General features: G+C 27.4%; 1 protein-coding gene across 1 annotated transcript in view; it reads right to left on the bottom strand.

Annotated features, from left to right (window-relative positions):
- LOC113372398 (RNA pseudouridylate synthase domain-containing protein 2-like) overlaps positions 1-16,767 on the bottom strand; it is a 550,691-nt gene that overhangs the window by 417,220 nt on the left and 116,704 nt on the right. The gene's annotated exons all lie outside the window — the stretch shown is intronic.

Raw genomic sequence — 16,767 nt, 5'->3', positions numbered from 1 at the left:
AACCAGTAGACAATAACAATCAGTTAATTTTCGCATAATCTCCATCAATATTGACACCTGAAGGACATTATGTCGTACTTGGCGCCTGTCGTGTACCTATATATTTTTATTTTTAGCCTTTGTTTTGGAATGTTTTGCTTTTGCTTTGTCGTCGTGCTCTGTTCGCGTGTTGACCGCGGTCGGCTTTCAAGAAATCAGCGTGCATTCTTCTTCACCAGTATTTCGTTGTTAAATAATAATTGATGAAATTGTCTGCACAACGTACATATAGGCATTACCATAATGCTAAAGTAATCTACACTTCTCAATATGTTGAAATGACATATAATTTGCTACAATTTTTTTTCATACATTTTCATGAAAAAACTAAGTGCTAAATAATCGTTGTCTCTGAGAAATTCTTCTTCGACGTTAAATATTGCGAACATATGCCTTTTGAAGTACTTATTACACAATGTTAATATGTTTTATCTCTAAATACTAGACTTGCAACAAATAGTATATTCGGCAATTGCCGAATACCGAATATTTGGCAGAATGCCGAATAACGAATATTCGGCCTGCTCTAGAAACCGAATACCGAATATTCGGCAGGTTTTTAACGCCTAAATTCGTTCGTATTATTGTAATTACTATTCACATTGTTATATTACTGACGTTGTATATGCATATTCAATTTTTATATCTAGACTTGCAACTTGCAACAACTATTCGGTTACTCTTTCTTATTTGGACAATTTGGCACTATTTATCTATTCGGTTGAATACCGAATAACATGTGTAATAAGCAAATAAATCAAAAAGCAATTCATCACACCTATATAAAAATATTTCCAATTGTTTCTTTCATAAACTTTTAATATTTTCTTTTATAAACATTTGATATTTACTTTTATAAACATATTACCATTTTTTATATACTAGGAAGACTAATCATAACAAAATAAATAAAATCTGACCAAAAATATTGTTGGTATTTTTTTGCGGTAAAGAGCCTATGATCTTTTTATTTAGTAATGCTTAGATTGAATATAATGAATGACTTCATTTAATATAGATAATAAATGTGTGTAACAGTTGGATGATTCTTAATATAAACATATAACAATATCGTAGGTATCCTTTGAATATTGAAAAAAGAGTTCTTCACGTGTTCGTTTATAATCTCAAAAGTCGATAAAGTTAAATTATTATTATACAAAATACAATAACAAATTCATATTATGTAAACTATAGACTTCCAAATATACAGATCCATTGCAAGCTCTCTTTATCGCATAAAAGATAAAACACGCACAATATTTTTGTTGAGCTTGGGCTTTTTTGATTTTAACTTTTCTTTACCGAATACCGAATTCGGCCGAATATCAAAAAGGTCCCGAATATGCCGAATACCGAATAGTAACCAAATATTCGGTGCAAGCCTGTTAAATACTCACTTATTTATTAAAAATTTATTACAAAAATAAAAAACAGATGTTTGGTAAAGAGCAGATGTATAAGAAATAATATTATGTATAAGAAGAATGTATAAGAATATAATAGTAAAAAATAGTGTATTTAAATTTTTCATCTTAATAAACGTTGAATTAGTAATTCTAAAGTAGCAGCAATTACTAATGTTTCATTTATAATTATTGCATTCAAAAATTTACAAATATTTTCAGCATCAAGAGATTGACAGAAAATAGACAACTAATTAGCGATAAAATAGAATTCGTTCTGACAGTGTAGTATGATTGATGTGAGTTTTAAAAGAAAAGAAAGAAAAAATATATATATTTGTTTCGCAGCTTTAATTTTTTCTTATTAAAATATGAAATACGTCAGAACGTTATACTAAGGTATAAAAATATAAAGTGGAGCTTATCAAATGAAACAACTTTGAAAGCCCATTATTTCATCGAATAAGGTAATTCTCTTAGATCTATATTAATGAAAATACCCAATTTTTGTAATCAAATTGGGATAAAAATCCAAATTTGAGAAATACTACATTCTCTAGTTGAAAAGCAACAGCATTACATGTTGATCAAATGAAAATAAAAATCCATACACGGATATGATGATATGACTTCAATGAGGCACGATTTCATTTTTCCGGAAAATGAAATATGAAACCAGTGGTAACCAAAGACATATAAAGAACCTAACTCCCTTAACGTTTCGTTTAGAATTTCTGGAGGATTGGCGAATAATGTTAAATAAAATATCATTTATTAATAATACTATTTGCATCAACAAACTTTTAGAAACCAAGTCCGGTATAAAAAGGTCCGAGATAATCAGTGCCTCATAATGAGTCGGTTTAAATACAACACGTTAGTGACCGCAAAAATATAATGGAGTTGTTTTATAACTCACGTGCATTGCATGCGTCTCGATTTTAAATCTTTATACAAGTGAACAAACCATATTAATAAATATTTGAAATAATATAAATTTCTTTATTATTATTCAAAATTATTTTATTATATTTATGAAGGCATTGCCCGAAAGCAAGTCCGTGAACTGAACTTGTGAAATCGTCAATACAAAGGAGGTATATGTAAATTAGTTTATAGTTTTTCGATAAAGTCTTGCCAAAGTTATATTAGGTTCATACCAATACAGATACTATGAGTATATTTATTCTCCAATAGTTCTATCTATGGTATATACCGGCATCAAAGAAGTCTCATCTTCTTTCAATCGCATTTATTTTTTCGATTGTTTGAATAAAATTACTTGCATTCTTCCGATTTATTTCTAATATAAAATCTCTGATCACATCATCTGTGGCTTATTTATGATATGATTATCAAAAAAAGCAACTGAAGGTTTCGTATTGCGGTTTGAAATGCATCCTTTTTATTTTGTGTATTTTTGCAATATATTTTTTGTATATCCGGCTTCGAAAATAAGTAATATGCAACTTGTTTTTCGTCAATTATTTATAGCCAATATTGTTTTTGTTCGCATACCGAATCGTCGATCGACCGATAATTTTATTTTCAAATTATGAAATAAAATTATTTTTTTTGAATATGAATCTTAGAAATATAGATGGCAATATGTTTTCAAGTAAAAATATCCTTTCCATGGCAATCAAATAACATAAAATTAAACATCAATACTGCCAAAAAACTTCTAATAATAGAAAGCATCAAACAGACTTCAACCAATTATTGAGGCGCCTTTTGAGAAAACCACATAGTTAAGAAAAATACATAACGTCGATGATGCTTGAAGCCATCTCTCATCTAAAACAACTCCTTACAAAGTCTTTGAAATTATTCATTCCGCAATCGGTATAGCTAACGTTCAAAATTATCTGATAAGGAGTCAATTACACATTCAACTTTCTAATATTACAAATGCTAATTCACATTTAAATTCAATAAATTTACCAAACTCATTAACATTATCTCACTCCTCCGTTCACCTTTACCTGTAAAATCCATAAATTCTCTTCACATAACTTATTTGCTTATCTCTGTGAAATAATCGGTAGTAAGTACAACTAACTGATTCGAATTGATTGCATGTATCATATGTCTACGATTATTTTGCATTCTCACAATTGAAAATACACATCTTATACACGCTCTGAGCCATTCCTTGGGTACGAAATATTCTTTACAAAGGCCAGGGATAATAAACCTTGGGTTAAGCAGTCAATTGGTACTACATTTAAAAATATTTTCAAAAACAGATTTTTCGATCAGGAATGAAAATTTTTAAAATAAGTACTTTGGCAACAAAATCAGTTACTTTTAATTTGAAATCAAGAACATGAAAAATGAAATTACGAAAACAGAGGTATTAGTCAGTAATAAAGAATTGGCAATCAGGAATACAAAACTACATATCAGAAAGATTGCATCTGAAATCAGAAACAAAGAATACAAAATCAGAAACTTTAAGCTAGGAACACAGGATTTTAGGTGAAAATCCTAAAAGAGATAAAAACAAAAGAAAGAATCTGCAAAATATAAATTTGGGCAACGAAATCGGGAACCAGGGCAACTAAAATGGGATAAAGGCAACACTTAACATTCGATCAGGAGTATAAAATTCGACATCAGACATACAGAAATACCCTTTCCACTCGCAATTTCCGAAATTAATATGTATTTGCTACCGGAGCGGCAGCATCCGAGTGGAAAAGGTCAATAATCAGAAACACAAACTTGAATAAGACATGTAGCAAAACAACATATATCATAATCAAGACGATCGGTGTTATTTGTAAAAAAGAACAAGAAGCTTCTAAGTTTTATAGTTCGCTGTATCTAAAGTACCAGCTCCAGTAAAAAACCATTTACCATCACCAGATTTATTCTAAAATTTTGCTTTCATTCGCAATTCAAATTAAAGATTTAGAAAATACATAAAAATGTATGATCAAGTGTTATCAATATATTATTTTTACCAAGGTTTTTTACACCTGATTCATATATATTTGAAAGCTTCTTCAAGATCAAAACCTTAGGGCGCCCATGGATGAAACACTGATTAGAGACACGCAGTACCAATATGTGCATTGTTATCTGATCTTTGGTTTTCTAAGACTACATCGTGCGTGTTAATGTTTAACTAACTAAGAAACTTAGAAAATAATACAGACAAACTGCAAATGAAGTTAATCTTTTAAAAATGCACGAAGTTTTTTTTTCAAGCAAATTTTTTTTCGAAAATTTTGAGCAGCAATCAGAACTTGAGCAGCCAATTGATCCCTGATTAATAAAGTCACTTTTATGAAACGTTATTAAATTTTTATAATAATTGTTATAATTAGTATTAACTTTTCCGGTCCAACTTCAGTTAATATTTATATCACATTTGGTGGTTAAATTTCAAGTCAAATCACCATCATCATAAAATACCCGAAATTCTAATCATACATCAATTTCCTTTCTTTAAGCTTTCCTTATATCTTGTGGATAAATAAACCATATAAATAACGAAAATGAAAAACTCAAATATTCATTAAACCAGGTTTCTTTATAAATGAAGACTATACACAAATTCGAATCATCTAATTAAAATATTAGAAAAAACCTTTTACAAGCAAAATCCCAACAAAATTTGCTCATTGCTTTTATAATTTATTAATTTCTCTTTTTTCAGATCAACCTTTTTACATAGAAATTACGAAATTAATATTTAAGGGCATTTCTCTGCTATTAACAAGGCAGTAAACATGTTTGAATTAAAAACGGGTACTCATAATTAAATTGGCACAAAAGGTTTTTAGTTAGGGGTTTTTGGCAATTGTTGTACAGGAATTATATAATATAAAATTGCAGCGATTTTTCACCGAATCATTGAAATATTTGAATTCTACAGGCTAAAAGTTTAAATCTTGTTTTTCACAAATATGTGCTTGAAAAAAATATTTTTAAACGTTTCAAAAACTTACATTTAACTTTTGAAATTATCAGTTTTCTAAGTCGTACCAAATACTGTCTAAAAAAATGTATATAAAGAAATTTGACTTAAAATACTTCAGATATGTAAATGTTTGCTTATAACATAAAACAAATATTTCTCGAGATGATTTTAGGTCAGAACAAGGCGTGTTTTGATATTTAAGATTATTTGAATTTATTACTAAAACGTGGAAATGAAATGGAAAGTGATATTATTGAGAAGTCAAAGTAGAAATATAATGCTTAGTAATGATTATTTAATATAATACAATCATTATTTAATAGTATAATAGAGTGAATTATTTATATATTTTATATTATAGGTTTTCGCAAGTTACTAGGAAGCAAGTCGTTCACCCTTAGCAGATTATTTTATTTAAAAAAATATTAATGAATATAATTTATTATTATTATATATAATAATTTATAATTTTTCTTTATAAGAATGTAAAATTGGTGGTATAGAATAGTTTTAATTTAAATTAAATAGCTTTTTTAAAAATAAAACATAATTGTTAAAATTAAATTTTAAAATGGTAATCATGTAAATCAATGGCTAGGTCTAATTATAATGTGAATAATATTTCATTTTATTTAAATAGAAATGTGAAATTACATACAAAAATCAACCAAAATTCAGCAATGTCATTTATCTCACCTTCAAGGTATATTTTTTATGTTGCCAAAAAAAAGATACATGACGGATGCGTAATATAGAGAAAAACGAGAAAACTCACAGTCATGCGAAATCGTCAAAAAAACATTCTTAGGGAAAATCACATACACAGTCTAGGGAAAAAGGAAGAAAATTTACAAGATAAATAAAAGAGCTGATACTTTTGATTTCTTCAACACAGTTTATATTAAATTAAAAAAAAAAAATAGCTAAACCAGAACTTTCCATATGTTTTGGGATTGCCAATAAAAATTATTTCAATATCTGCAGTTTTAATAAACTTTCTGATATATTATGAAGTTATAATTTTTATAAATAATTTCAAAATAAAAGTATTTCCTATAAGATACGATTTACCAAATTAGCAGCTCATTAAAAAATATAACAACTAATAATATTGGTTATGAAGACTCTGGAGCGGCGAATAATTTCTGATATTTTTGATGGTAGAGTATTTATTGATTTATGATTGAGTAGTATCAATGATAAAATGTGTACATGAATAGCATTACGTCAAAATAAATAAATAAAAATAAATAAAAATAAATCAACCTTATATCAATGAAAAGAAGATCGATGACACCTATAAAAGCATTGAAAAAAGTGCAAATGAGAAATTCTTTTACTATAAACAACAAGTGTAGCAAAATAGGAACGAATGCAAAAAATTAAATGGCTATGGATATTATAATCAAGAGTTTAGCAAACAATGGAAAAGGGTTATATTATATTTTCTAATTGATTTAATTCAAAAATCTAAAAAAAATGATAAGACAATGTTGAGAATCAAAATAAAATATTTTAAATTCATCTAATGACTCTAATAAGAATGTAATATTGTGTGATATTAAAATTAATCAGTGGGTAATGTATAAAAATAGTATAAGCTATAATATGTTCAGAAAAAACCAAAAATGTAAACTAATCATAAACCCTTGTTCTAAAAAAACGAGATGTTGTGCAATGACATTGCAGAAAAACAAATGACGATAAAATAAAAAGAATATGATATCATTCGAAGTGATTTCATCAAATAGATTTAGGACGGACCCTTTGCGAATTGCTTCGAAAATAAATTGATCAGTGTAGAAAGAACCGGCTGTAATAAATACATTAATATAACAGAGGAGAAAATTGTGAGAAAATGGTCTTATTAGATTAGAAAAACATTCGCCGACAGAATCCTATAATATATATATATATATATATATATATATATATATATATATAGAACTGGAATATATATATTATAATATATATATATATATATATATATATATATTCCAGTTCACTTTTTCTAAATAAAAATTTTTAAATGGAGATTTTTTTTTAGTTTTCAATTTTGATAATACATTCATCTCCCTTTTTCCTTCCATAAAGTCTAAAACTCCTGTTGTTTACAAGGTAAATTGTAACGATTGTAATTGTTGTTACATTAGAGAAAGTTCTCAATATATTTACAAGAGAATGAATCAACAAATTTGTCATTCAAAAAATCTAAATCAATATACGACTATGCTTTCGGAACATATCGTTTGTTAAAACCATACTTTTAATACAAAAAATCCTATTATTTTACATGAGGAAAAGAATGGTGACCTTAGAAAATTTGCCGAATCTTTATTTATCTGTTTAAACCCCCTTTAATTAACGAAATTCTGTTCTTTTAGTACATGACGCTTATCATCATATTATCAAGTTTTTTTAAAATATTTCTTCAAATTTTTGACTCTTTTTGTTTTTTTTCAATTCTAGATTTTTTTAATTCTTATGTTTTCATATTTTCTGATATTTTATTATATTTTCTCTAGTCTGTTGTCCTTCACTGTCAAACATATTCCCTTGAAACATATTCCTTCATCATTTCTAAACGTTGTAAAAATTCTTTTAGATATTTTTTATTAATTAAAAAAAAATTTGCTGAGTGATGACATATACCGTGTAACAAATAGTCGACGCAAGAGCTTTGAATAGAATTGTAAATCTTCTAGGAATAATTTAATTATTATGAAGCTTAGTTCTAATTATTGTGTTTTTGTATCATCAAACAATAAAATTAGCTATCCAAACCATATAATATGCTTTGAAAAGTAATAAACATTATTTTTATAATCCATTCCCAGAAGTCTGACAATTAATTCGATTTTCGTGGCACAGTCCTCACCGACATGGTACAAATTGGTAATTTATATCGCAAATGACAAATCGTCATTATATTTATTGACATAATGAAATGAAACCCTCTCAAATAATTACAGTGTGATATAAATTTTCGTATATATCCTATAAATTCATTCGGATGCTATAAAAGTCACTTAATCGTCGAATTAAATCGATTGGTAATAATGAAATTAATTTCCGCGAAGCAAATGGAATATCATTTGCCGAACGAGGCGAGACGGGCTTTAATATTGACATTTTCACTCGGAAAACAAATATTTAGAATAGAAATTAAAAAGTATAAATGATACTTCAAAGTATATTTGTCTTAACCGAAAATCAATATGAAAATATACTCTCCCATCCATGAGTCATTTTTGTATAAAATAATCAGGAATCACATTAAAAAGTTCACAGATGTTTGTTATATTAAGAATAAGTAATCTTATCGATATTAAAAACAATAATCAAGTTTCACAGCCCTTTCCAACCATATTCACATTACTTTGACCTTTCCATATATCGCACAAAATTTTCCGCTGAAAAAAGAATTATTCCATAAATCTTAGTCTATTTTTCTACTATAATAAAGTACATATGTCGTATTCAGCAACCCTAGCTCATATCTAAGAGGTTGTTTACATTGAAACGGTGAACAAACAAGACGCAACATTGTACAGAATAGCTCACATTATGATTCTGCATTCTACCTGCACGACCAATATTTTTGTTTGCTCTGAAGCGTGCATTCACTCATAGAGAATAAAAAATTTAGCACTGAGGGTTTGGTAAATGATATATGTCTTCTATGAATAACTGGTGTAATCAATCTAAATTTCCAAGTATATCAGAGAAAAACTTTGTTACTTGCGCACGATTTGGCATGAAACAGGGGGTAAAGGTTAACACAGGTCAACCCGCATAGATAAAATATAAAATTCATATTTTTTATGAAATCCAAATATCCTTCACAATATAGGTAATTATAAGGAACTCGTACAGAAGTGGGATAAACTTAAGCCATTAGGCCTCAAAACTTCAAGAGAAAAGTTCAAAATGCACATAGCAAGTACATCACATAGCGATCAGTCAAGTATTCAACTTTACTTGACAGCCTGTCATCTGATCCATTTAAATTTCTTGACATCATCAATCAAGTGATTTGTTTAAAACGAGAAGGCATAAAATTGCAAATGAAAAGAAATTTATAAGCTCATTCAATCAATCGATATTTATAATAGATTGGTAGTCCACAATTCAAAACGTGAAGTGAATAATCCAGTCATATTATGACCAACATAATAAAGCGATTCCAGCTAAATTTAATAAAAGTATAACTAATAAATGCATATTGAGTTTTTTTTATTAAAATATTATTATATTTCAATAATTGAAATTATTTTATTTAATCTTTGTATTATATATTTTGATACATTTATATATCTGGTTTAAATTTTTCTGAAAAGCCTCTATTAAAACAAACCATTTTTTAATTAATTCATACATATTTTAAATATTTAAAAAGCGATTCTTTCAATATCGAAAGTGCAAACTTTTAATATTTAAAACTTAAAAATTGTATGAATATGAAGAAAAGGTTAGGTGTATTTTAAAATTAATCCTAGAATTAATGCAATTAAAAATATTGATGCTAATCATGCATTGAATTAAACTTCAATTTGATAGAAATTTCAAAAATAATTTTATTATAATATTTATTTAGACTTTAATATTAAAAATTTAAATTTTTCACAATTTCCAAAATATATATTAATATTACAAAAGCAAATATAACTATAAAAGGAATGAATGTGGATTATAAATATTTTATAATTGTAAGAATTTTTTTCGATAGGCTTTTTATTTGAAAAACGAATAGACTTCAAAATTAAAGTCATATACGATGATTGAGCAATTTACGATTTTTATTTCTATGTTCATAATGAATATTTATTAAATATTACACACAGTGTTATGTTATTAAACAATCCAAAAATAATCATAGAAATTGTAAAAAAAATTGAACTATTTATTTTTGACTTACCATTCGGTACATAAACCACACTTTACCAACTAAGATATAAAGTGAATAAGCAGAAATTTCTCACCTGAAACAAAAAAAAGCATTAATTATATAAAAATTTTATTCATGCAAAATAATGTTATAAGCCAATCATCAAAATGTATGGCTATAGAATAATAATAAAAATAAAATATTTGTATGAAACTTAAATTATTTGTAATGCTAGCTGATTCCGGCTTTTACATATAAAATCACAAAAGTACCTGTCAGATAAATTTCAAAATAGTTTAGCGTAGAATTAAATGCAAAAGTTACTTTCAAACAAATGTTGGAATTATATGCAAAACATGCAGATTAACTCAGTATGATTCATGTCATTTGTTTCTCTCTATTACATATCTAAAAATATATTTCATCCCTAGGATTAAATGATTTTATTTCCAATGTTTATATGACACATTAGAAGAAGAAACAGACAGTATTAGTTATTCATTTTGATACACATTTTAATTACTTTCGAGAAGAAATGTAATTAAATGTGCATCAAACAGTCTCAGCATGATATCTTAATAGAAAAAAATTGATTTGTAATTATTTATCTACATGTAATTCTAATTTAAATTATTACAACTGGTTCTCGCAAATGCGCCCACGTTGAAAAGGATACTGAGGAGATGACATTTGATATCATATGACATCGACCAAATGAGAGTTGCATAATAAAAAGGATACGGAAAATGAGAATTATTCATACTGAGGCAAGATTAGGAAATAATTAGATGCAGATGCTAATAGAAAAAAACATTTGAGTTTCCTTTCTATTTCCTGATTTTTGCGTTCAATTTTCTAAACTACTGTTCCAAATCCCTTCTCCATACCATGCAAATCATTTCAAGAAGTATTCAACTAAAACTGATTAGCATGTAAAAGCATTTTTTTTAATAAAAAGGACTATATGGCTCACATATTTTTATTTGGCAATAAATGCGAAATAAACATATTCATAATTAATTTTTAATCACATTTTTACAAGTACTTTCACTTTGTTAAAAATCTGTTCATCCAGGTCAGAGCAACAAACTTACTTAATAATAATCCTACCTCTTCCAAAGCAAAACAAGCTTATATAGTACTATTAAAACATGCTTTTGTAAATATTTTGTGCTTGGCCAACAATCAGGACTAACTTGAACAACAATCTGCTAATATTTTCATCAACCATTTATTAAAATATCCCTAGCTGAAGTATGCGAGCTCTGTGATATTTTTAATTATGAATTTCAAACTCAAAAAGTTCGTTGGGGCATGTAACACAAAAGCGACATATAATGGGATAGCTGGTAGAAATATAGTAAAAGAAATATTCCATAAATTTGGATGAGGAAGTAGAAAATAATTTTGCATGAGCAGAATCATTGAATGATTTTCTAAGATTAGTATATTAATTTTAAAAAAATCTTAACAATCACCAACGTTTGTAACTAAGTAACCTAGTCCTACAAATCCATTATTTTATTTCGCCACACAATTGAAAGGATCAAGTTTTTTTTCTGAATTTTTTTCAAATAAGTTTGTATTTTCTCCTTCCATGTATACATAATATAAATATACAAATAAATCTTGTTATATTTAGTATAATCTGTGTTCAATAACATATTGTTTATAAAAGAATTGATACTAAACATTCTATAAAGGTTAGAATATAAAGAATATAATTATGATTGTTACATAATAATATGGCAGTATCGTTGCAAAGCCAGTCTTAATTTTAATATTTCATTTTCAAACGATACTTAAAAGAGACATAATTTTTTTAATAAGGTAATTGTAATTTCCAAATTATGTAATTTGTAGTTATTTTCTCAAAGTGTATAGAGCATAGTTTAAATATTAAGGCACATTGTTAACCTCCTGAAAAAAAAACCTATTTTTAACCATAAAGCTTGTCTTGAAAAAATGTCGTTCTTTATAAATAAAAAATAAAAATAAATATCTCGAATTTTTATTTATTAATTAAATAGTTCATAAGGATTGATAGCGCTGACCTGCAATTATTTGAATTCATTATTTCATGGTCTCTCAGCTTCAATAAGATTAATGTTTTATGTAAGGAACCAATTGTAAATAAGCAAACAACCACTATTTTTTTTTAAAAAATTATACAAATTGTTTCTTTCGAATGTTTTTATTTTTTTTATGATACTCTGATTTTTACACCTATCCTAAAAGGAACATTTTGCACCAAGTTCGATACAAATTCACAATATGTTTCTAATAAAAATAAATCTTTTAAAATTATATTTACTAAAAATATTAATTATTAGGATCAGATAATATTATTCATCAACTTAAAGCTAGATTCGATACTAATTGTCTAATATTAAGAGTCGTTGGAACCCTTGAGTAAATTTTACACAAGTTCTCATACCCGCTCAGAATTACAATTGCAATTTTCATGCATTTTCTCGTAAAACATACGGGGGAAAGCATCATGTGAAAATTGCACACCGCATGTTGTACACAGAAAATTGAATACCTCAAGGCTTGTAATTAAAATTTCAAAAACATGAAGAAAATGCAACCTGTGAAATGTTTCATGCTTTGTTTATGCAAAATAATTATAAACAGAAATTTTATGAACATGATAAATTTAATAAAAATAATAAAGGTTTCGGCGTTGTCTGTAGTATACGTATTAAATTAGACCATTACTATTACCAAATTTGACAATTATAACGTTTTCCATTAATTCAATAATTGTTATTAATGAATAATGTTTTAATTACGCAAAACACAATTATTAGTGTCCTACATGCATTAATAAAATTAATAGCTGTAATATCGACACAAATGGCTAATGGAAAAGATGAACGTTCATTGTATATGGATTTAATTTTGAAATATCTTCGAAATAATTATTGATACATGTGTGTTTAAACATTAATATATATATATATATATATATATATATATATACAAAGTCCAGTAATCGGGAATAACAACATTGAGAAAACATGAATTTCTTTAAAAATGTATATTACAATTCGTACATATCCATAATCTTAGTCTTCATTTATTGGTGAATAAAAATAAAATTCAGAAACTAAAGCTGTTGAGATTAAAAAATAATAAAAAAGTAAAAAAGTACTTAAATGTTTTTAATACTAGAACAGGAAAATCAATAATCAATAGTATAAGACTATGGTAATGAACTACTCTTTGTAATATAAACATCCAATTTGTAATTATAATAATACTAACATAAAATTATCACAAAGGAACGAGTTTACAAAATGTGTTAACTGTAGACTGGCTGGAGGCATAATAAAGACTAGACTTTTAAAAAAATATTTCATTTTCCTATTTTATTCTAACAGGAACTAATTGTGAGTTTTAGAGCACATTTATTTTGTAAGAAATTGAGTGATTCCCAAAGTGGTCCAGATAAACTCTCAAGGGTTAATGACAACTTTCAAAGGGTCCACAACACGAAAAGAAATTTTAGACATGCACACACCTTGGATAATAAATTGGTGGTAAATATCTATTTTTTATTATTATTTTAAAGTCAATTAATTAGCTTATAAACTTGTATTTGAATCTTTACTTTAAATATTTTATACTAAATGTTAGTACAAATAGAAATTTATATGAAAATCGATGGGAAGCCCATGGCAAAGAGTAAGGGGTTCACGACACAAACAAGTTTGGGAATCTATGATTTAGATAAAGAACATATGTGTCGCACAGCGTATTGAGTTTATTGCATTTATTTATTATTCTATCTTTATGAAAGGTGAAGTTAGATCCTTGGCAGATGCATTTCTTGTACAAAATTTTCTCAAAATAATAAACTGTATAAGGTATTTTAAAATGTTAATGATGTGTTCTATAAGCATAGTTTTAAATTGTCTGGGATTTTTTAAGTATGATACTTGAGTCATAAAAAGTAGTATCCTCTAGAAATTCTGTAACCAATTCCATTACCAACATGTATAAATATTAAACCATTTCATACACCAATGGATTCCGCATCAATCCATTATCTCCGAGGCAAATGACATTCTCCACCACGCCCACGCATTGCAGCAGGCTGCTGCTGCATTTGACGTACAAATTCACGAAAACCAAATAGTAAAACGTTGCCTTCTGATATTAAAACAAAATTTTACGTCTGTTGCATAACGAAAACGAAAATAGGGAACAAAAGCGAATGGCACGATTGTGATAAAAGTTGTCCCAAAATAGTGGGTGAACGGGGATGAATTTTATCAGTTTTTAAAGATGTATTAGATAATTAATTTGATTTTACATAAAATGAACAATACCACCTAAACGTCATGGTCAACCACATAAAACGTCAGGTTTTATTTAAATTTTTCACATAAGCACCACTATTACTTCTATAAGCTATACATAACATTGAAACGGATTACTGGGTGACCTTTCGACCTTTTTTTCTAATATAATTGATTATCAAAATTACTTAATGCTATTCCCTGCTTATAACGACAGATTTTAATTAATAAAACTAAATAAAAAAACAAATATATAAAATAAAATAAAATCAAATCATACAAGAAAAGTTCGAGGGTCACAACCATTCTGTTATAGTGTATAGTTATATAAAAACCAAAATGATTTCTAATGACTTTAATTGTCAAAAATATACAACAACACACAACATAATCATGTGAAAAAAGCTTATGAATATAATTTAACTATATAAAACAAAATATAATTTCTTAATGTGACTTAATGTATAATGAACTTGTGTAATATTTACAAACTTAACAAGAATTTTTGCAAACATTTTTTTCTAGTATTGACTTTTTCTTTCCCTTTCACTTTCATATTTTGTCTTAGTTAAGTTAAATTTTTCTTCATATGCTTATTCTTCACTCGAAAAGAAATACCCACATGTCACAACCGTACCGAACGCACACTTTTGAAACCAAATCGTCGGCATGACTGAGCTAAATTATTTATGCAAAAACTAATTTCCGTTAATTAACCAGTAATCACCGGCAACTCAACTCACAGCAAAACTAGTGGTGCATGGCATCGTGCCTTTTTTTTGTGCATTTAGCTCAGTATCTTCGAAACGGCTGGACCTGCCTTTACTGAAAACTTATCACCACTTCTCCCCATCATTAGGAATTGAATGTTGTTTAGATCATTCAAATCGAATGCTCCGTTCTCTCAAAAATTGGTTTCTATTTTCTGCACTTTTTGCTCTGTATCTCCGTAACTGCTAGACCTGATCAATAGGAATCGGATGTTTTTAAAACATTAAAATCGGTTGATCCGTGCCCGAAAACGTGGACGAAAAAATGCAGACATACAAAATACACACACATATCTATTTATATATTTATTTATTTATCCATTTTTTCTGAGGTATGCGAGTCCTGAATGTTCAGAAACCTTCAATTACAGTTATTATTGAAAGAATGTGAACAAAAATTTTTTTTTGGATCTGTAAAGCAATACAGTATACAGATCATGTTAATGTAAGGCGTTGACCCATGCAATAAATTAAACTTGTTCGTACAGACATACTTCATCTTTTCTCTTTGGACTCTATCTCAAAATACGATATCATGACGACTCTCACCTCCCATCCCTGGCACAACTGTCCCCATTCTCTCATACGTAAAGTAAGACTTTCGTATGAGACTCATACTTAATATAATAGTAACAATAAGATTTGTCTCAATAACAGAACCAAGAAGGTAGAGAACTCAGATCTCAATTTACAAAATTTATTTTATAAGTTTGACACAAGCTCTCTCTCAGAAAAAAATAACCCCACGTCATAGAAATAAATCAACCGGTGCGTGTAGCTGTGCCAAGTGCAGATTTTTGTATATGAGAATATATGAAAGATATTACCGTTCTAATGTGAAAGGCCATATGATGAGTACTTGAGAGCATGATAAATAGTCAGCGAAGGGTCCAAAATGTAATGGAATTCTGTTTTTATTTTTTCGAATATTATAATTTCACATATGAATTACTTTGAACTGACTGTTAAAGCGTACAGAAATTTCCAAACTAGTAAATATGATATTTGTATGAATATTTTTACAAGCGTACAGCTTTTATTCAAAAAAATGCATATCCAATGCGCTTTTTTCTGTGCATCATGAATATGATATAATTAATTATAAGTGTTAACTTCTCAAACATTGTGTTTATTGTTGGCATTTTACGAGAGCAAAACAAAACGTGCTTCTATAATTAATGGGAAACCTCACAAGCATGAAAATTAGCATAATTTAAATATGCACGCATTATCAGATTAATAATTTTAAAAGTTGGTGGTAGATAATAACCAATGTTAACTTTTAGAGGAATATAGTTAGTATGTAGAAATCGAATAGAAAAACTTTTTTTTGATGTATAAAAGCAATGCGATCATGTTAATGCATGGCGCTGACTCAATGAAATAATGGAAACTTGTTCGAACAAACATACTTCAATTGATTTTA

The sequence above is a fragment of the Ctenocephalides felis genome, unplaced genomic scaffold (assembly GCF_003426905.1).
Source record: "Ctenocephalides felis isolate EL2017-DRISC unplaced genomic scaffold, ASM342690v1 CF-g0.4_SCAFFOLD_01604, whole genome shotgun sequence".
NCBI lineage: Eukaryota > Metazoa > Arthropoda > Insecta > Siphonaptera > Pulicidae > Ctenocephalides > Ctenocephalides felis.
Note: the sequence above shows the minus strand (reverse complement) of the source record. Positions and strands in the feature narration are given on the sequence as shown.